This window comes from Epinephelus fuscoguttatus, linkage group LG5, assembly GCF_011397635.1.
Source record: "Epinephelus fuscoguttatus linkage group LG5, E.fuscoguttatus.final_Chr_v1".
NCBI lineage: Eukaryota > Metazoa > Chordata > Actinopteri > Perciformes > Serranidae > Epinephelus > Epinephelus fuscoguttatus.
This window is the reverse complement of record NC_064756.1, coordinates 3,487,515-3,510,470: the sequence shown is the minus strand read 5'-3', so window position 1 is coordinate 3,510,470 and position 22,956 is coordinate 3,487,515. Positions and strand designations below refer to the sequence as shown.

The 22,956-nt window shown below is 43.1% G+C and overlaps 1 protein-coding gene and 2 non-coding genes across 4 annotated transcripts in view; all 3 read right to left on the bottom strand.

Moving 5' to 3' along the window:
- The window catches only part of si:ch211-137a8.2 (uncharacterized protein LOC777613 homolog), a 52,654-nt gene extending 38,788 nt beyond the window's left edge, over nucleotides 1–13,866 (bottom strand). For both annotated transcript variants that reach the window (XM_049576251.1, XM_049576252.1), the window contains exon 1: nucleotides 13,670–13,866. The gene's annotated coding sequence lies outside the window, so the exon portion shown is untranslated. The remainder of the gene's footprint in view (nucleotides 1–13,669) is intronic.
- Nucleotides 13,867–16,644: 2,778 nt separating this feature from the next.
- Nucleotides 16,645–16,736, bottom strand: trnar-ucu (transfer RNA arginine (anticodon UCU)). The gene is given in 2 exon segments: nucleotides 16,645–16,680; nucleotides 16,700–16,736. It is a non-coding gene; the product is annotated as a tRNA-Arg (tRNA).
- Nucleotides 16,737–17,526: 790 nt separating this feature from the next.
- Nucleotides 17,527–17,618, bottom strand: trnar-ucu (transfer RNA arginine (anticodon UCU)). Its single transcript is given in 2 exon segments — nucleotides 17,527–17,562; nucleotides 17,582–17,618. It is a non-coding gene; the product is annotated as a tRNA-Arg (tRNA).
- Nucleotides 17,619–22,956: the final 5,338 nt, after the last annotated feature.

The following is a 22,956-nucleotide window of genomic DNA, read 5'->3' as shown; positions in this document are numbered from 1 at the left end:
CTAATAAAAAGATATATAACCGTGACATCGGCCCTAAAAGGGTCTATAGATGAGCCTTAACACGGACTTTAACAACTTAAGTTGAACCTGTGCAGGATCGAAAAAAGGCTGGAATGAATGTTTAAATTGTTGTTCAGTGATAGAACCTTTAATTTATGTTGGAGCCAAAGCGTCAGTCTGCTTTACTTTCTGTCTCCATCACAATAAAAAGATATAAGCTCTAAAGAGTTCTTTGCTTCAACACAGAAGCTTCCTGTAAAAACTTAGTTTGCAGGTCATTTCAAGCCCACAGGAAAGAATGTCTGACTCCGTCATAACCTAAAGAATAACCCCAATTTCAGATGTCAGCAGTGTGTAAGAGCTACTGAAGCGTTCATCCGTGCAGTCCACACCGACTGTGTTACAGCAGCAGCTGTCTGTCAGCAGCACAGATAAACTCAGTCTGAGAGGGCAGCAGCCGGCCACAGCGTCGTTATCTGGATGACTGATGTCAGAATTACCAACAAAACTATTGATCTGCAGAATAGTTTTAAGCACTACATGAGATGCGTGCAGGAGGAGAACAGGCGCGCTGTCATTATCATTTGTTGCTTACAGTATATGCTGTGCTGCTGACTCTGTGCACTGAGTGTTTTCACCAAATCAAATTCCAGTGACTTGCACAGCCATTAAAGCGAAAGGTTTTTATTTATTGCCTCTGCACACCGTCGCTCGATATGCTCACAGTGAAACCAGAAAGTTGACAGTGAACCTGAAGGTCTGGATCCATAATTACAGATTAGAACTGTGTTATTGAATTCACAACATATAGACAGCAGGAGATTTGTGTAATCTGAACGGCTGCTTGTGGAGATTACAACTTACACTGAACAGGAAACAACAAATAAGTCGACTGTGAGCGTACGGACATGCATCTCTCAGTGTGGATTGTGCCATTAATTAAGATGGCAACACTCCAAAAACACTCGGTGTAACTCTGGCAGTGTGGACTGTCCTTGAGGTTTCACAGAGAGTGAGTTTACATGTAATCCCTCTCCAGTCTCCAGCATAAAATAAACTCCTGTACAACACCCAACCAGTGTCCTCTCTTCACTGGACATTCCTCTTCTTTCTAACCTTGCGACGACTAAAAAGACACAACCTAGTGTGCAGCAGAGAGCAGCCTGTGGTGACATCAGTGTGTGTGTGTGTGTGTGTGTGTGTGTGTAGTGACATAAGGCCGGTTGCTCCTCTGTCAGAACTCTCCTCCCTGCCTGCCCTCTTCTCCTCTCACAGATTGTGTCCTACAGTACAGCTCTCCCTGCACCTGCAGAATCTGAGCTCAACCAGCCACATTAAAACCAGCTCTAAAATCTTGCTGACCACCAAAACCTTTTTTATATTTCCCAACATGAAATAAAGTAACTTATTTATTCCTCCTTAGATGCAATTTTTATGCCAAACAACAAAATTAGACCTGCAAGCACTCTGAGAACTCACACTGCAGCCTTGTCATCTAACCAACCCAATGGTCTGAGAAAATGTTGGCATTGTACTTTTCTGCAAACCATGGTGTTACACCCACCCTTAGGCCCCTATGGGGCGAACAAAGCTCCAACACTGACCCAAAATAACCACATAAACACCTTTAAAACACTGAAGTCCATGGCATTTAATACAAGTAAAACATGCAAACAAGACAACAAAACTCCCAGGCTGAGAGGCGGCAGGACCAGCAGTCCCCACACCAGAGGCCTCTCCCCTCTGCTGGTGGCACAGAAGCTCTTAATCATCTCCTCCATGCCAGGTGCGCTGCACCTCATTAACTAATGCAGCACACCTGGGCAGATCTGCAAGGGAGGGAAGAGGGACAGCAGCAGAGAATACACAGACAGCCTTAACACATGGATATGTAACATTTGCAGATCATTATGTAGTGGATACGTTGAAACTGAGAGGCCGTTTACACGTTGCCGGCTATTTTCATAAACGGACATTTCACCGTCTCCGTTTTCAAAAAGATCTTCGTTTACACTTACCCGTGTATATATACACAAGAGCATGCCAAACCTGTAGGTGGCAGTGTAACGAGAAGCTCAAGCCTTCCATGTATCCACTGTCACCATAGCAACATAGGTTGCACTTTTGACACAGGCGCAAGTTCCAGCGCATACTGTGACGTCGGCTGCCTATAACTCCGTTTATCTCCGTTTATCTCAGTTTACATGCAAACGCGCAACCGGAGTTTTCCAAAATCTCCACTCTGGTCGGAGTTTTTAGAAAGACTCGTTTTCAGAGGAGAAATCTCCGTTTGCGTGTAAACGAAGGGCACAAACGAAGGAAGATGTCTCCGTTTATCAAAATCACCGTGTACGTGTAAACGGCCTCTCAGGGTTTCAAGAACACTGTGGTTAACATGGTTATGCTAAGGCACAAAAACCACTTTGGAATGGTTCAGAAATTATCATGTTTTCACTCGAAATACCTGCTTTCAGTTGCACGATCCTGGCAGGAAACTGCAATACCTGCGTTAAAAAACAACCACTTTCATGGCACTATCTCTGCAGGAAACGCAGTGATGTCTGCGTAAAAAAACAACTGCTTTTCACTGTACTGTCTCGGCAGGAAACTCAACGATGTCACTGTAAAAATTAAAATTGCTTTGCGTGGCAGCAATAATCATGTTTCCATCAGCCTGTTTAGATGCGCATATAGAAGTATTGCATCAGAAAATTATGATGGAAACGCCAAAATTAAAATTAAAATCCCCTGATTCACACAAACTAAAATACGCTCGCTTTAGCCGGGTTTTGGTTGATTCGAAAAAATGCTGATTCTCAAAACAGGGGATGGAAACAGTTATGTTCGGGAAGGCGGTAATGCATTTACAAGCTGGTTGCCAACCGCCAGAAAACGTAGAAGAAGAAGAATGCGAGACTTGTTTTGTTTCCGGTTCTGCGGAAAACTTGTGCGAGTTCGTAGTTTTCACCAAAGTCCGTACATTTAATGGAAACACACAGGATTCCTATTTCTTTAAATGCACATTTCCCAAAGATTCGAATCATTTTTGGATGGAAACACAGCTAATGTCTCAGTAGAAAAGCAACTGCTTTCCATGGCATTATTGCCGCAGCAAAAGCAGCCGTGTCTCGCTATAATACAACCACTTTTCGTGGCACTATCCCAGCAGGAAACTCAGTGAGGTCTTGGTAAAAATCTCTGGTGGAAAACCAGTAATAGCTTCCTGAAAAACACCCTCACTTGGAGCCTAAAAAGCTCCGGGAAATGACAAGTCACTAAAACACAACCGGTTTTGTTGTTTATTGTTATGCATGTGTTGTTCTGCAGTGATCAGCAGCTTGGTAGGCTTCTCTAATTGAACGTCCACCATGAGCCTGTCTGAACATGTGGAGCACAGTCAGTCAGCAAAGCATGACTGTGACACATCAAACCTAAATTAATGCTGTGTAATGCTGCTTCACTCTGTTGCTATTTCCTTAATAATACACATTCAATAGTGCAGTAAACTGAGATTTAAAATGGTCGTCAATTATCACCATTCAAATGGTGGTGCATATGCAGTCTCTATGGTCCTGAAATGATATACTTTAAACTCAGCCACTAAATGGCACAAAGTGGATTGAGTGCACTAGAAGACTGATCAAGTAGCTCATACTGTAGACTGCAGCCACACTGAAATTAAGTTTGTCAGTTAGGCTATTTATAGGAAAGATCTCTGAGGAATTAACTTGCATTTTCACCTATTTGTCCTTGTCCCTTCCAACACATCTTTGCTCCTCCTCCTGCTCCTCCTCCTTTCTGCCCCCAGAGTCAGTCTATTGTCTCATCTGGACAAAAGGAGGCAGGCAGGGAACAAACAGCCTCTCTGTCCCCCTCAGAGACAGACGGAGAGACAGAGACCTAGAGAGAGGAAGGGGTGGAGGGTATGAACGATACCTGATCCTAACTATCTAATTACGTAGAGAAGATGGAGAAAAAGGGAGGAGATGGAAAAGGAGACAGTGAGAATATCTGGAGGGTGTATAAGGTTACAAATCATCTTTAAAATAACTGACAGAGAGAAAACAGTCAGAGCACCACAGGGGGAAAGAACGGCTGCATGCTTCTATGGATTATACCCATCAGTGATATTCTATATTCTTGAATATGAATAGACCAAAACTAACATTGTGTAAGTTCATCTCTGACGTCACCTTTCATTTCAACCAGAGACAACTGTTCAGTTTCTGGTACCAGCTGAAATTACTGCCTATTGGTTGCATGTCTCTGCGAAACAGTCCAGTTTCTCTGACAGAAAACACGGATGCTTCACAGTCACCGGTTTAGTATCTGACCAAATGTCTCCCCTTCTGTTCCTGAGATATGATGTTAAATAAGCGCCGAAAGTGTTTTATGCAGAACATTATGATGTCACAGTGAAGCTGACCTTTGACCTTTTAGATAAATGTCACCTCTTCATCGTTTTATCCTGTTAGACATACGTGTGAAGGAACCACTTGCTAATGGTGAGAAAAAGATCATGTTTTGGCTTAAAATTCCTGCGTTTGGAGGCACTGTCACTGGTGTGGAAACAGCAGCGGGTCACCGAAACAACCAGTTTTGTTGTTTGTTGGTCTCGACCAGTGTTCTGCAGCTCAGCAGGCGTCTCGCCCGGGTGTCACAAACATACTGTACTTAACGTTCACAGTGAATTCCTCAGATTTGCCTTTCTACTCCACAACTCTCAGCCAGCATATATTCACATACATGAGAGAGCAGCGTGGATTTGTTCTTCTGTCCCTAGTCTACTAAAAGGCAGCAGAGGTGTTCATGAAGTGTAAAGGAGGGAAGTGAATACAGTCTGGAAGTGGATAAAAGAAACACATTAACAGTAATATGAGCCACAGTTCACTCAAACACCAGTTTCCTTCAGTGTGTCAAACAGTACAATGCTGTTTCAGTGAAATGTGAACCTGTTCCCTCCGCTGAAGGCTCAAAATAACAGAATACAAAGAGCATTTAAGGACACTCGAGTTAGTTTAGTTTCTGTTTTCATCACTTTAATGTTGGTTTCCACCTGCCTGATAGTGCAGATATGAGCCGAGCTTAAAGTCTGCACTAAATACAGAATCTTTTTCTGTTTTTACTACTTATATATTGACAACCTAAATGTAGCACAACTAGTCTTTCACTAGAGCTGTTCACATCTGCTGCACATGAGCAATAAGTGTAGCTGCAGGTGGTTAAAGAAAAAAGCAAACAGTGCAAGAAACAAAACTAAACTGCAGGAAGAATTTACAAAAGTATTGTGCAGCTTTCGCGGCTGCTAAACCTGCACAAATAACACAAAGAGGAAAAGGTTAACTCTCAAAGCTCCCACAAAGGATGGAATGCACCTCGCACCGCGCTGCCAAGTAAATATGCTCCTGTGCTATTTGCACGCATTTAAATGAGGTAATATGCAAACACCTGGCACCAAACTGCCCCCTTTCAATGCAAATGGGCCTTACTACAAACTGGTCCAATTCACAAAGATCAGCACTAACAGCCACACGCAGTCACAGTGAAATAATTATCACAGAGTTGGTGGGAAGTCAAGTGCACTCACAGACTCGGATATTAAATCACAAACATGGCTTCTCTCCATCCATCCATTTTTAGTCGCTTAACTGGGGCCCAGGGACCCCAAGGTGTTCCCAGGCCAGACGAGATATATAATCCCTCCAGTGTGTTCTGCGTCTGACCCGTGGCCTCCCACCAGTGGGACGTAGCCGAAACACCTCAACTGACCCCTACGACATGAAGGAGCAGCAGCTCTACTCCAAGCTCCCTCCAGATGTCAGAGCTCCTTCCCCTTACACTAAGGCTGAGCCCATACACCTTACAGAGGAAACTCACTTTGGCCGCTTGTATCCGAGATCTCATTCTTTCAGTCACTGCCCAGAGCTCATGACCATAGGTGAGGGTTGGGACCAAGAGTACCTCGCCAGGTCTGCGGCTTCTCTCTGTCATTGTCTATTCCCCGCCTGAAGTTTGGAGGAACAACTCTGCCTCTTGTTGGTCAGGACCTGCAGCTCGCCGTCTTTTCTCTCTGACACATTTATGCCTTCTGTGTTCTCAGTACAAAGGCAACATTTATACTTTGCCACATGGATAATTGCAATGAGGTGTAAAAAAGGGCAAACTGCACTCAGTTGCAAAACTTAATGGGTTTGTTTGTGCTTTAATATCATCAGAGCAATATCTCTCTACGGACCTTGAGACTGGGCAGAAAGCCAAACCATTCGGCAGAATAAGTGTTTTACATTTCTGCAAATCACAGCTATGGAACATTTGCATGTTATCATGCAGCAGATACATTGAAACTTTCCATTTCAATAACGCTGTGGTTAACCTGTGGTCAAATACTACTTGGTTATGGTTGGGAAAAGATCATGTTTTGGCTTAGAATATTCAGTGTTGGTGGCAGCGGGAAAAACAGTGATGGTTTGCCACAAAACACCCACGATGCACCTGACACAATCAAACAGCTCATGCAGCGCAGTGCTGGACTGCATGTGTGCTACTGTGGTCATTTCATTCATCTCAGACTGATTTAGCGCAGCACGTGCAACATATAGACCGACATCGCACTGGAGACTAATTAACAGACAGATAAAACAGAGGAGCAGCTCTGTGTCTCTGAGTGTTGCTGGAGAACTTGTGAGTGAGTGAGCATTGTGTAACACAACTTGTCCCTGTATCAATATAAACAGTGTTGTCTAAATTTATATCTTGCTTGAAAATATGTTGATGTATCACATGGTCGTTACATCGCCCAGCCCCAGACTCCACTTAGTCTTCACCGAAACTGTTGAGGAATGAAACTGCAGCTGCCGTCCTCCACGAAGGAGCGAGCTACAAACCTTTCAGCATCTTTGGGCCCAAACAATCCCAGAGAGCATCACTGTCAAAAAAACCCCCCCATGTAATCAGAGATTTCTGTTCTGTCATCCGTTTACAGTTATCATGGTCCATTCTTAAAAATTAATGAGGCAATGATATGTTGATTTTAAAAAGCTACGTACAGCCCCTTTAATGGAGCACGCAGGCTGTGCAGGGAATAAACACTTTGTAAATCACAGTAATTATATCTGCCCTGGGGAAGCCCTCACAGGCCAATGAGCTGTTAACGTACTGAATTTATGTGTCATTTTGGTCCCAGCTGTGAAGACACCCTGAGGTGTTGTCACCCTAAAATAACAACCACATACTTTCTACTTAACTTTCTAAAACCCAAAATTATTCTCCTTAAAACTGCACAACAGCATGAAAACAGTTCTGATTTATAAAAGTAAATCAGACAGATGTGACTTTATAATTCTAAGCTCAGTGATTATGTCAAATTTGGCTTCAGGCTGAACAGGACTTTGAAACTTCTAAAGGTGTCAGAGGAGTCTTTTTACTGAGCAGATCTTAATCTCATGACCCAAATACGTCGACGTTTCTCTGCAGATTTGAATGTTAAACTAACTAAGCTGGAAGTGGCGTCACGAGGCGGCAGAGTGCAGTGAATTATACGGACTGAAAGGAGAAAGTGTGGAGTTTTGGGATAAGCAGGGAGGATCACAGACACAGAGAGAGAGACGGAGAGCGGAGGGGAGTGTGACGACATATTTCAGACTTTGAGAAGGAGATTCAGGCTGGAGAATTAAATATTAACGTCTTTTACAATACTAACGATTGTTTTTATTGCTATGTTATCTGCAGAACTTCTGACATGACAGGAAGTCCTGATTTCTTTGGAAACATCATGACATTTAATGACCTCTTAGCCCTTGTTATGCCCCACCCTTAGACAGCCCTATGAGATGAACAACACTCCACCACTGACCCAACATTACCACAGAAGACATCTTTAAACCACTCAGATCCTTGGGATTTATTAACAAATAAATCAAGCGAACAAGACAACAAAAATCCCAGGCTGAGAGGCAGCAGGACCAGCAGTCCCCACACCAGAGGCCTCTCTGCTCTGCTGCTGCACAGGAGCTCTTAAGCACCTCCTCCATGCCAGGTGTGATGCACTTCGTTAAGCAACGCAGCACACCTGGGCAGATGGAAAGAAAAGGGACAGCAAAGCTCAGCGTGGCATTGCGTGTCTAAACTGAACATGGAAAAGCAGGCATGGCTTCACTCGGCACGGTCAAAAGTGACAGTGGAAGAGGCCCATACGGGTTAGGGGACACTGCTGAAGTCAAAAACTGCTCAAACCTGAGGGAAAGTGTGGTTGTTCTTTGTCTTTTATGAGCTGCTGAACAGCTGAATTTCCCTCCGGGGATAAATAAAGTTCTTTTCTATTCTATTTTAAAACTGTTCATTCAAGATCGAGATGGAACTGCCAATGGCCACCATGTATTGCCCTGTTTTGCTTGCTGATTCAGTGTTTTCAGAGGGGATTCAGAGAGGACCTTATGAGCACCGGGGAAACAACCCCATCAGATTTATTTCCCACTTTTCTCTCTTCTTCAGTGGAATTAATGGATGTTCTGGTCAAAGCAGTGAAACGACGAAGGAGAGGGAAATGAGCCGATGAGCTTGTGCACCTCCACAAGAGCGTACTTCGCACACCATTACCATGAATATTTCTCTACAATGTGCATTCACTGTGCAACAAATTGGACAAACTCCAGCAACTGGTGGGGAGAAACAAAGACTTTTCTTCATCTTGCGTTTTGTGCTTCACAGAGACGTGGCTTTGTGGATCAATAGCGGACACTGTGCTGCAGCTGGCAGGCTTCTAGCTGTGTGAACCTGACTGATGCAGACTGACTGGATACAGAGTCAGGTATCACTTTATTGCCAAATTAGTCTCAATGCACCCGGAGGCACTTAATCTATTCCAATTTTCTTGAAAAAAACACCATGAACAGTCCAAAGCCTGATCTCTCCAAATATAATCGAGGTTTTAGTCCATGAGGAATAGTTAGTTCTCCTGCTCAGTGTTGTCACGACCACACGTTTCTACCCAAATTTGACATGCACATTTGCCACAGCACTCACCACACCTGATTGCAGGCACCTAGCTTTGCATGTGTCCTAACTGCAAACCCAAAGCTCCCTACTCCATCTGCAGCCTGCACCTAGCAAACCAGATAAAGTTCTACTGTTGATTTGAAAGACAATGGGACAGTCTTGACACCATCCCCCATGACTCCATCCACCAGCTCCAGACCACTAGCTCCTCCTCCCCCACCTCAGCAGGGGTCTGGAGCCCCCTGCAACTGCTCATCCCAGAAGCCCCCTCCTTCTCCCCCACACCACGACGACGGCCCTCTCTGTACTCTGTCTTTGCCTCCACTCTGAAGCTCTGTGCTGATTGGCTGTGTCTGGTGTCCGCGGACATCTTTAACACCTTGCTGAAGACATGCCATGAAAACCTTCCAAACCTCCACCATTATCCATGTCCCCCGGAAAACAAGGATCACAGGACTGAACGATTACAGACCTGTCCCCCTGACCTCTGTGGTTATTAAGTCCTTTGAGCGCCTTGTTCGATCCCACCGACCCACTTCTGGACCCCCTGCAGTTCGCCTACACAGCCAACTGGTCTGTGGACGATGCAGTCAACATAACCCTCACATACATAACCCTCCATTTTATCCTTCACCCCCAGGAACTTACGCCGGGATCCTGTTTGTGGATTTCAGCTCTACCTTCAACACCATCATCATCATCTTCCCCATCAGCTGCACGTACCCGATCACAGACTTCCTGAAGTGTTGAGCGTCAGTCTGTAGCTTCATGTTACCAGCTTCCACTGAAAAATACTTGTAGTCTATTGCTGCTAACCTGCAAACTGCACCATAATTCCAGCCTTCACCAATCAAATATGTTCAAGAAAAACTTTCTGGTCGTTTACTCTGCAACGTGAACAAGGTATCAGTGCCGTCTACCTGACAGTAAACTTTGCTAGGGAAACCAGACTGGCCCTGCTCGGCCTTCTTCGGCCCCGTTCGGCGGTGCAGTGGAAACAGGCTAACTGAGAGTGTTCCTGTGCAGAGGGCTGACGTGCTGCAGGTAACAGCAGTCATAAAGCTGAAGGAAGCAGGCTATTTAATGGTGTAATAACATTATGTGTTGTTATGGCTGTCAGAGGGGACATTAGCCTGCAGATGTTAGCTAGCAAAGAGTTAGTGCAGACTGCCTCCATGGGGGGGTGGGGGTGGGGGGGTGGAGCCTTGGGACATAATGAAGGTAATCTGAGTCATAATGAAGCCCAGCAGCCTCAGCAACACTAATAAAACACATTAACTCCTTTCAAAACACTCAGATCAACTCACAACCTGCTCTGCATCCTCTTTCACTGCAGCTCTTCATCTCTAACTCCTCTTCCTCCCACACCTGTCTTCCTCTCAAAAGTGTTCACTATTTGTTCAACAGTTTTCAAGCAGCTTCGTCGCAGGGCTCATTATCACTGCAGCTGTCAAAGGCTTCATTGATTGGCACAGAGAGTTTGTGTTGACTCGTATTGTCTTCAAAAATGCATGAAAACAGCAGTTTTATACATTTACTCTCACTGGCCACTTAATTAGGTACAGCTGTTCGACTGCTTGTTAACACAAATAGCTAATCAGCCAATCACGTGGCAGCAACTGAAGTTCGAGCTGCTGAAGTTCAAACTGAGCATCAGAATGATGAAGAAAGGTGATTTAAGAGACTTTGAACATGGCATGGTTGTTGAAGCAGGTGATGAGCATTTTGTACAATTTTCTGACACTTTACAGACCACATTTACTGGTGCACAGTCTGCAGCTGCAAAATGCTCTGCTCAGAATCTGAAGCAGGTCAAATGAATCCAATATCTGAAACAACAAGAACTTTATTTTTATTGTCACACGTTCAGTGATCACGACTGTTTCAGTTTCAGGTGGGAACGGGGTCAAACATAACTCAGCCTCTCAGGTGACACTAAACATTCAGCACAGCTCAGGTCACTGTAGTGAAACTGTAGCCACAGTTATACGATCTATGTGACACAGTTACATTGTAAAAGCTGCAGGGTGGTTCACCTGAGCTCAGTGACACCGTAACCCTCCACTCATAGAGCCCATGCGGGACGTGACCTGTGTGCATGACACAGTGGTCGCTGTATTGGATGAAGCTGCAGCCACAAGGGTCGGACCAAAAAAATTACCCCGTGACACAAATGTTCCTCGAACACAATGTCCAAGTAGAAGGTTAGCTGAAGTGTAGGCTTTATCATTTCAGTATTTTTATTACTTCAACTTATCAAATGAAAGCATACCAGATAACCAGATCAACTTCTAGACTTAATTAGGTTGTTTTAAGAGTAAGAAAGCTGCAGAATGAAGCTCTCAGTGCTCGACACAAAGGCCTTCTGAAGTTCAGATAAATGCAGCTTAAACAAAAGGGTTTACCAGCTCAGTTAACTAACTACAAATGTCCACTGTAAAACTGAAATAAGGCTCAAATGCTGTGAGCTGTGTTGTTAAACAGCACTGTGTCCTACTTTTAGTCTTCTGTGTTACATCGTTTGATGTGACGATCCAATCACAGCCTCACCTGAAACTATATGAGTCTATATAATATCAGAAAACATCTCACTTTGTCCAACCAACAACCTAAACCTCACAGATATTCTGTTATCATGATATAAAACAGATGAAAGCAGCAAACGATCATACTGAAGAAGCTGGAAACACAGTGTTAATGGAGTATCAGTACTGCTGTGAATTTATTTTCTGTCAGTCGACTGTTTGGTTGAGCTGCACTAAATTCAAGTCAAGGTGGACACACTGCACTTCAGAAGCAGCTGTCTACAGGTCAATGTAACTGACACATCTGCAACACTGTTGTAAAACAAACTCCTGAACACAGTCAGGGATCAACCTGTTTGTTTGTCGGAGAATTCACCGGAGACCTCGAGCTCAAACTGACACTCACACACACAGCAACATGTTGCTGTCAGACACCAAAAACAGGTCTGAGTGTTCTGCTGTCAGTGGGTGGAGGAGGTGTTTCACCACAGCGACACATTCCTACAGCAGCACCGACAGCTGCTGCTGCTGTGGTGGTTGTTCCAGTCACAGCAAGCCTGAAGGATCCTGTAGACAATCCAATGTGACCAAAGACCATCCATTAGGGCGTGACAGGAGCGTGTTTGTTTGTTTGAGGTGGTGGACACAGATAATGAGCTGGGTCACAACCTGGGACGTACTGCAGCTTCACAAAGCCACAAAATGCTCAGATTTAAAGCCCATCACAGTTTCCTACAGTCCAACATGAAGTGTTCAGATGTTTTGTTTTCAATTGAAAAGCAAAAATGTTGGCATTGTATGTTTCTGCAACCATGAATATGTAACATTGGCATGTTTCATATGCATCATTTCAGCTTTTCTAAAGTGACACCTAGACGAGACACCTGCCGACCTGTCGATACCAGCAAAGAGCAAAACCAGCTGTGACCCAGTGAGTTGTCGCTGTGTTTCCAGCTGCTTTTAGACACAAAATGTGGGTGTTTTCTAGCGTCCCATCGCTGTTTTTCCAGCGGGAATTGTGCAAAATAGTGGTTCAGAATCTGCTCCATCTAATTAATGCAAAACTCCAGAGATACCATAAAGCAGCTCTCAGAAGTCAAACACAAGCAGAGGTGTTAAAGGGACAGAGACTGATGGACACCACCATTCACCAGTCTGTATCAGCTGATACAAAGTTTATCATCACATATTCTACTATCTCCTACATACAAGATATTATTCCTTACACACCAGATCAACTTTTAGACTTAATTAGGTTGTTTTAAGAGTAAGAAAGCTGCAGAATGAAGCTCTCAGTGCTCGACACAAAGGCCTTCTGAAGTTCAGATAAATGCAGCTTAAACAAAAGGGTTTACCAGCTCAGTTAACTAACTACAAATGTCCACTGTAAAACTAAAATAAGGCTCAGACGCTGTGAGCTGTGTTGTTAAACAGCACTGTGTCCTCCTTTGTGTCTTCTGTGTTACATCATTTGATACAACTATCCAATCACAGCCCGACCTGAAACTATATGAGTCTATAAAATACCAGAAAACAGTGAAACATGCAGATCACAACATCTGGCTTTGTCCGACCAACATCCTAAACCTCAAGGATATCATAAAAAAGATCTACATTTTGAAGTGACTCCTGCTCCATGTGCACCAGACCAGCATGCATGATGCCTGCCTGTCTCCGTAACCATGGCAACAGAGGGACACATGGACACCAAACACACACAACTCTTAAAACTCCTATCCCGAGGGCACACAGGACACTGGATACACTCCTGACAGCCCTGTGTGTGAGTGACTCTACCACACACACACACACACACACACACACACACACACACACACACACACACACACACTGCCCAGGTACAGAATAAAAACCGGTTCCTGAGCAGCACAGCGGTGTAAATTACCACCCTCAGAGTCTCACATTAAGCTGCATGTTTCCTCAAAACAACTTGTGTCTAAAATAACAAACAGGTGATGAGAGTTTCGGTTCAGGTGACATCTGAAACTTGTTTACATGCAGATAAAACAACAAAACAACAAAACAACACTCAGTAAGACCTCACAAACCGGAAAACAAACTCACGGTGAGTGTAAACGGTGTGCAAGGTGAACGTGATCTAATTAACGTCGGCATGATGAGTCACTTACCGGCCGGTGGATGAGCTCATTTCAGGAAACGAGTCAAGAGAAAAACGTGTCCGGTTTGTTGGGGTAAAAACAAAACTATTCCGACAGTCAGAAACACTTCCGGTGATCCAGGTGAGTTTTGGGCTTGTGGTCATCTGATAAGAGCTGAGAGATAAAACTCAGCAGCAGCCGTGAAACATCTTCAGTGTGCAGCAGGAAAACACGACAGGTAACACAAACCTACCTGCTGCAGGTAGTTTATAAGCCACGCCCCCTCCGAACATTTCCACACACACACACACACACACCTGCAGCTGCGCACCTGCACCACTAGCTCGGCGCTTTCTTACCCGCGTCCCTTTTTCTTTATAAACCTCCTCTGATGTGTCCTACTTCACCTCCTCACACAGAGTGAAGGTGACTTTCAATCTTCCAAATACTTTCATTCACCTTCTCATTCTTTTTATCCGTTTCCTGACATTTCCTCATCGCTCAGTTTGTTTGCACAAAGGCAAGGAAGCACAGAAGTGGAGCTGTTACTGGAATGGGACGCGGCCCTTATGGCCTCCTTTACCTTTGCTATTAAACCATAAACCCATAAAACCTCTCCATCAGTCTGAGACCTGTAAACACGTAGATTCCTTTTTAATTTAGAAAACACACCACGCAAACATCATGATACAGCATTTGAAATGATAATAATTAGCAGAATTAGAAGTAGAATTATAATTATGAACCTGATACATACTTTTCAAAACAAAGGTGCTTCACAAGGAAGAATCAGCACCGATTAGAAGTACAAAAATATACAATAAATATGATGAAACCTTAAGTAAATACTAAATGTAATAAATCCATAGTTGTGTTAATTATTTACCAGTGGTGTTTTTAGGCCTGGGCATCTGAGGTTTCAGCCCCAAATGTTTTATGAATAGCCCTGGATCTAAGTAGAATAGATTAAAAATAAAAATAATATGATGCTGTTTGTTTTAGGTCCTCTGTGTCATTCAAGCAACACATATTGTGTGATCGCATGGAAGAGGGAAAGCGCACCAATAATCACTTCAGTGGTAAAAGCTTTAAATATATTTACTGCTGGATAGTTTAATCTATAATTATACATCATCATTTAGTAGTTGATTATATTTTGTATTATTAATCTGAGTTTTCAGAGTAACTTAAGCTGACAAATAAGTGTAGTGCAGTAAAAAGTACAGTGTTTCCCTCTGAGATGTAGAGGAGGAGCAGAAGTATAAAGTAGCATGAAACAGAAATATTTTTCTCTCTAAACTTTAATGATACAGGTGCAGGTGTTCTGTTTCTGCTTAATACTAATGACCAACAATTACTAATATTCTTAACTGCACAATTTCCCGTTTATCTGGAAATTTTCATTTTAAAAAACACTTTTTAAGGGTAAATGCCAGAGTGCATTTTAAAAAGCATCAAAATAGAGCTTGTTCATAAAAGTTTTCCAGGGGACGATCCCCCCCAGTACCTTATTTTCCCTGCCTGGTTAGATCATCCTGATGACGTGAGCTTAACGTTCTGTTTCACTCTCTGTATCAGTCTGGACTTTGTGCCGCGCCAAACACTTCCAGTGGGCGGGATCACTGTCCTTCAGCCAATCAGTGTAACAAAACACCAGGGATCATCTTCATCAGCACCAACAGAGCCAGTTGAAAGTCAAGCTTTTGTCAAATCCAGATGGAAGAACTGCGAAAACATCTCTTCCTGTAAGAAACACGGTAAGTGCATGTTCTTGTTCTTGTTTAATTGTTGTTTTTGATTCTATTTCTGCAATAACTTTACTTATTGCTGTGTTTATTCGACTAACGTTAGAGTTGGCGCTCGTTGCTTCAGGAGCATAACTGTTCTGCAAGCTGCAGGCTACATGTTACCTCACGAACTACAACGCAGTCCCTGATTGGCTGCTTATGTTGTCAACTATCCCTGATTGGCCCCGATTGGATTTTAATTTCTGGAAGGAGTTTGGGGCAGCATAGAGTCCAAAACAGAATATTGAGCTGACGCCATCAGGGTGGTCTTACCAGGCTGGATTTTCCCATGTTTATGATTCTAAGTGACTCACAGACTTTTTCCACAATGTCAAAATCAGCTGCATGTTCAACCGACATTAAATTCTTGTTGTCTTTAGCCTTGTGAGATTTCAGAAAGAGAATTCCTGTTAGTAGAACTGAGATAAAACTGATTGGAACAAGCAAAAGGTACAAAAGAAAGCATTTCATTTCTCTGCAGGATCCTTTACGCAAAATTTAAGACACTCATAATAACGACCTGAGCCTGTGAGTGGCAAAAGCAAGCACTTTTAATGGATGTAAATTGACGGGGCGCAGGTGCCCTGAGTGGTTCTATTGCATAATAAATAATGAACACATAATGAAAAATAAGGTCCAGGTTGAAAATACTGGTGTTTCCCTTTAAGATCAGCATAACAAAAGGAACCCCTCTGAGAAACTAGAAACATGAGTGAACAACTCGTGGCTTGTTGCCAGAGAAGAGGTCACTGTTCATTTGATACAACATAACTGAAACAGTTAGGAAAGATTTGGCGTGGCTTCAGCAGCTGTATCTCTTTGTGTGGCTGAGATTTCAAAATACCACACGTGGACCTTCAGCCCTCACTCTGCTGCTGTGGTGTTGTCGTTGTGTAACAGATACACCCTGGAATCAGTGATCCACATGGAAACAAAAGAGAATCTTTCTCCTCCACATTCAAATTAAATGTGCTGCTGACACTCCCAACTTCATTTGTAAATCATAACTACAGTTATATGTGTCAGTATTAACAAACATGTTATGAGGTTTCTTGATGTTTTTACTTCTTTTCACAAATTAAAAAAAATGTGGTGAGATAACAATGCAAGTTAAGGGGGCAGAAGCTTTATTAGGGTGAGTGCGTGAGGAGGCTGGTGTCAAGGGAAATCACGGTTGAATGACTTTTCATCCACCTAACACTGAAAACCTTTAAAGATCGACTCTGGTGGGACTCGAACCCACAACCTTTGAATCACTTCTTCTGTGTTTGTCTAGAAGTCCAATGCGCTATCCATTGCGCCACAGAGCCACATGTTGCTTTGTCTGATGTAGTGGGTCTTCTTGGTCTTAAGACTCCCAGTATTGCTTGAAAATTTCGACCAGGTTTCGCTCCGAGGTGGTCGAATACAGGCACTTGGTCAGTGATTTCTGGCATCAGACGCCGATGAAAAAACTGTTCTTTCACGTTGGCATGATACGCAACCAGTCGCCATTATTGTTTAATGGCAGCCAGCAGCATCAGGGGGAAATGTGGTGGGATAACAACTAAAGTTAAAGGGGTGAAAGTTCTATTAGGGCAAGTGCGAGGAGTGGTGAATGGGTCCAACAATCCCAGCCTTTCACCTGGGAGGCCGGTGTTTGCTTCCTGTGAGATTGCAAAGCCAAACCCTGTTCTTTTATTCTAAACCCAATCACATGCCAACCACCAACCATGTGCATGTGTTGGCTAAATGTAACCAACTGTGTTTGTTGTTGAGGGAAAAAACATCAGCTTGTGGAGTTGTACCAAGGTAGTGCATTTATTTTGAAAGAGACTGTGTGCACACTGTACATTTCCTGTGAAAACCAAACTGTATTTTGTAACAGGCCTAAGTTGACATTTCATACCAGAATGTCAACCAACCAACGCACCCACGGTACATTGCATATCGTAGGTTGATGTAGAAAGTTCATGACCATTCTGCTTTTGGACAGAACCCTGAGGTGGAATAACAGCACAAAGTTCCTACCTTGAACAGGCAGTCCAGAGGAGGCTGGTGTCAAGGGAGATCATGGTTGAATGACTTTTCACCCACTTAACACTGTAAACCTTTAAAGATCGACTCTGGTGGGACTCGAACCCACAACCTTTGAATCACTTCCTCTGTGTTTGTCTAGAAGTCCAATGTGCTATCCATTGCGCCACAGAGCCTCATGTTGCATCTCCTGATGTAGTGGGTCTTCTTGGTCTTAAGACTCCCAGTCGTATATCTTAGCCTGTAAACCTTTGAAGATCAACAGAACTTAAAATGCTGTAAAAAACACCACCATGCTACATATTCAATGATACATTTATATTCACATACCTACCTACCTGCAAACAAAAACCTCAAGTTAGCAATGCACAGTGTGTGGCTCTGTGGCAAAATGGATAGCGCATTGGACTTCTAGACGAACACAGGAAAAGTGATTCAAAGGTTGTGGGTTGGTGTTCCACCAAAGGCAAGCATTATAAGACTTCCTTGTAGTACAGGGAAATGTTAAAGACACAGAGTACTCTAAGTTCATTTTGTCTGTGTTTATGGACATTTTCTTAAAGTTTAGGTATACAGATGAAATAGATTGTGGGGGCAGTGTAGTATAGTTCAAGTAAGATACGACCATAGGAGACAAAGAAGAAATGTGAAAAATGGCAAAATGGAACAAATCAGTAATAAAGTGAAAATAATTCTCCAGCCACATCTTGCAGTGTTATCACAGGCCACCTCAGTCTACAATGCTACCTCTGTTAAACGGTACATTATTACGACTTCCACTGTTGCCTCGATTGTTGTTGGAAACTATGAACTCCGTCTTCAGTGCCATCTATTGGCTGTATGTATGCCATCACGCAGGAGATTTATTGTTGCATGTAAAGGAAGTATAAATTCTTTCTGATGCCCACCTAACCCTGAAAACCTTTAGAGATTGACTCTGATGGGATTTAAACCCAAGGCCTTTGATTCACTTCTCATGTGTCTGTCTAGAAATCCAACATGCTGTCCATTGCCCCACAGAGCAACATTGTTACATTGATATGACAGTTTGTGTTGGTCAGCAGACTTGGAGTACTCTTTCAAAATGGAGTGGGGGGTTTGAAGAGCGGGGCGGTCTTAGCTCAGTGAACCATGGAGAATAACTTCGCTGAAGCCAAGAATAGCATCTGTCATCAGACCGCCATCAGCTAATCCTCTTCACAATGCCTCCAAAGCATCTCCTCACCATCTGAGAACTGCTTCTGTTTAGCTCCATAACTGCTTAAACCAAATCCATTGAATTAAGCTACTGAGAGGGCAAAGAGAGCATCACATTGGGAGTGTGCCTACTTAGCTCTTTAGCTACTTAGCCGCAAGTGAGGCTAATCAACCGTTGAAAACAACACACGCAGCACCTTAGGAGGCCTGCTGCTTCGCACTTTGGCAAACAAAACCCAAGGAAAGATAAAGAGCCCTCGTATATCTGTAAGGCATCTCAGAAACACATCTAACTGTGGTTACCAACATCCAGCCGAGGGGAATCAACAGGAATTTGTCCATCCCGTACAACTGAATCTCTGGTGAAGTGCAGAGGGAATAAAGAAAAACTTTTAGCTCTTATACATCCAGAAGCAAACTTTCCAGAGATCTCTCAGGATTTGGAAGTGTTTCAGATTCATCTGCAGAGCTTTATGTCTGCTGTGACTCAACACTGAAGTGTTCGACTGTGGATCATTGTTTGGTGTGGATTATTTTATTATTTGTAACCCACACAAGACAATCTATCCACAAACATGTCTTTTTACATTTGTGTTTTGTAAGGGCATATCCACAAAAATACATACAACTTACTCTGTAAACACGTACTTTAATTTCACATAAAATGTTACAGGTGTTACAAATGTAAAGAGTTTACAGCAAATACACATAAAGTCATACTTTAGCATTTGTGGATCCATTTTGAAACTGGATTTGCACATTTGTGGATTGCTTCCTGTAAGTTTGCAGGTCATGTGACATTTGTGACATGTGTTCTGTGTATCTGTTTAAAGGGATAGTGCACCCAAAAATGAAAATTCAGCCATTATCTACTCACCCATATGCCGAGGGAGGCTCTGGTGAAGTTTCAGAGTCCTCACAACACTCATTGTAGCCTGTAGCTCTAACTGCCTCTCTGTAGACTGCGCTGACGTGTGCGCGCTTGCGCGAGACCGTGAGACATGGGCACTGCCTTCATGTGTGTTCATGTGCGTTCGCTGGTCTCGCGCACGGTCCACAGCGACAGTCAGAGCTACAGGCTACAATGAGGCTAAAAACAGAGTTCAAATGAGGTTTTTCCAAACAACTTTTTATGTCGGGGCTTCAGGACACTTGGATCACTACGGACGAGCAGTATGGAGATATTTTGTGGTTTCAATGATGTGTTTTTGGACGTTTGAATCTGGGGCGCCGTCAGCCTCCATTAGGTGGAGTTGTGTTGCTACCTCCTCTCCCCTTGGATCTCTGCAAGTGATGTGAGGACTCTAAAACTTCACCTGAGCCTCCCTCGGCATATGGGTGAGTAGATAATGGCTGAATTTACATTTTTGGGTGCACTATCCCTTTAATACTGTCCAATTCCTACTGCGGCAGGAGTCAGCCGCTGTTAGTTCGTTTCCAGAGAGCATGGAGAATTTTTTGCCCTTTCGGTTTGAGCGCGTTTCCTTTGTGTTATTTTATGTAATGTTAAGCATTTGAAATAAAAATGGATCATTTGCAAGGATAATATTTTCCCAATGGTAATTTTCAATAGCGCATAATGGTAATTCCCATTATGTGTTAGCATCAAGCTAATGGCCTAATTTGACACAGGGTTGCAGTGGTGAAAGAAGTACTCGGATCTTTTACTCATTACTCAAGTACAAGAGAAACAAAAAGTAAAAGTATTAACCATGCAGAACAGTCAGTTTCAGATTAATGTGTTCTTCACTTTAATGTTGAGCCTGGTAAATGTGGGGCTTCTTTACAGGTCACAGTCAAGTCCTATGTTTATCCATCATAATTTATTTGTTCATAATATTTTTATAATTATAAGTCTGAATCTGCAGTTTGCAGCAGTGGTGGAAGGTAACAAAGTACAGTATAATTCTGATTTTACTTTTCACTGCCCTACATTTATTTGATACATTAAATACTAGTTAAACTAGTATTTAATGTATCCTTGCCTTCGTATATGGGTTTCCTGCTCTACCCGGTGAGCCACTGAGCGTGAGTACTTTTACTTTAGCTATGCAAATACATTTTCCTGACACATATACTTTTACTTGAGTAACATTTCTAACTCAGGGCATTTACTTTTAATAACTCTGAAAGTTACATCTACCCCATTTCCCTCATTGAAACCTCCTGAATCTTTGAACATGTGCACATTCTTAATTCAAAAAGTTCAACTACTGGACACAAGATTGGCTATTGTGATGCAAACACATCTCAAACTGAGATTAAAGGTGAGCACTAAAGAAACACACAGACCTCATTCTGAGCAGAGGCTGAATATCCAAGTGAAGTAACTTCACTTCACTTGGATATTCTACTGTAAAGCACCTACTCAAAACATGAAAAGTGACAAATAGGATAGACAATTGGGAAATACAGTCATTTAAGATACAAAAAAGAGCAAAAGTCCACGACAAAAGCTCTAAAGATAACAGTCTAATAGATTTTCACAATGACGCCCCCTCTAATCAGACTGTATTAGTCAGAAACAGAATTTGAAAGGAGCACATCAAACACAATCAGTGCCAGATGAAACAGGACTCCTTTGAGATTCATGAATTATTATGATCAGCAGCTGAAAGTGAGGCAGACAGAGACTGAAGACAGACAGGCGGGGGTCATGACGCCCTCATTTACTCAGCTCAGTGGACACTGAAAGGTGCGCTCTGCAAAATGTTTCAGTAAACAGCTGAGCCAAGTCCTCCATACCTGAGGTGATATGGACTCTCCCTTTTGTCCTTTGTCTGGTGACTGATGCCAAAAGTTTCTGGTTCCCAGCAGAGAGCAGGAGACCAGATTTAACTGCGGATCTTTGCATGTGTAATTTCAGTTACCAAATTTCAGCGGTGGCTCTGAAGTCTTCCTTCAAATGACAGAAGTGATGAACTCAGCAGCCACCAGCCTAAATTGACCAGCTCCTTGGCTCGTGCTCAGAGTAATTCCCTCCTCACTCGTAGCCATAAATACAGTGCATTGTCTTGGTGTGATTGTGTCGGCAGAGCGCAGTTCATCGTGGCTGTAAATAGCCTCAGAACCAGCATCTTATGTAATTTCCTGCTAAACCTCTTTTTGAAATACGATGCTTACGTAACTGTCCTACAACACCAGGCCTCATTTACATAATTGCATAGAGATAAAGTCACTGCACCAATCTACGGCAGAGTGTGTGTGAACTCATTTACATATATGCAGATTGGCCACACATGTAAACACACGCACACACACACACACAAAAGCCAGGCATTGATTTGTTGTGTCTGTCAGCTCTCCTCGGGTTTTATATGTGCCACTGTTTGCGGATGTGTGTGTGCATGTGTGTGAGTGTATGTTTTCAACTCTGTGTGTGTATGAAATCAGTCATTGCAAATGTTGTGCAGCTAAACTGACCTTCATTTTAAATTGATTTATACAGATGATTTATGTAAATATTTATGATTTATAGAAAATTGTTGGGGCTGACTTTATTCTGTCCTGTCAGCTGTAGACAGGCTACGGCTCTGTGGCGCAACAGCATGTTGTCTTTTGTCTCCTTTTATTTTAACTGATATGCACTCACCGGCCACTTTATGATGAAGAAAGGTGATTGAAGTGACTCTGAACGTGGCATGGTTGTTGGTGCCAGACGGGCTGCTCTGAGTATTTACTGGGATGTTCAGCACAACCATCTCTAGGGTTTACAGAGGATGGTCCCAAAAAGAGAAAATATCCAGTGAGCCAAAATGCCTTGTTGATGCCAGAGGTCAGAGGAGAATGGCCAGACTGGTTCAAGATGATAGAAAGGCAACAGGAAGTCAAATAAGCACTGGTTCCAACCAAGGTGTGCAGAAGAGCATCTCTGAAGCAACAACACCTTGTCCAACCTTGAAGCAGATGGGCTACAGCAGCAGAAGACCACACCAGGTGCCACTCCTGTCAGCTAACAACAGGAAACTGAGGCTACAATTCACACGGGTTTTCTCACCAAAACTGGACAATAGAAGATTGGAAAAACCACATTCAGATGGAAGCATGGATCCATCCTGCCTTGTATCAACGCTTCAGGCTGCTGCTGCTGCTGGTGGTGTAATGGTGTGGGGGAGATTTTCTTAGTACCAACTGAGCATGGTTTAAACACCACAGCCTACCTGAGTATTGTTGCTGAGCGTGTCCATCCCTTTATGACCACAGTGTACCCATCTTCTGATGGCTACTTCCAGCAGGATAACGCACCATGTCACAAAGCTCACATCATCTCAAACATGACAATGAGTTCACTGTACTCCAATGGCCTCCACAGTCACC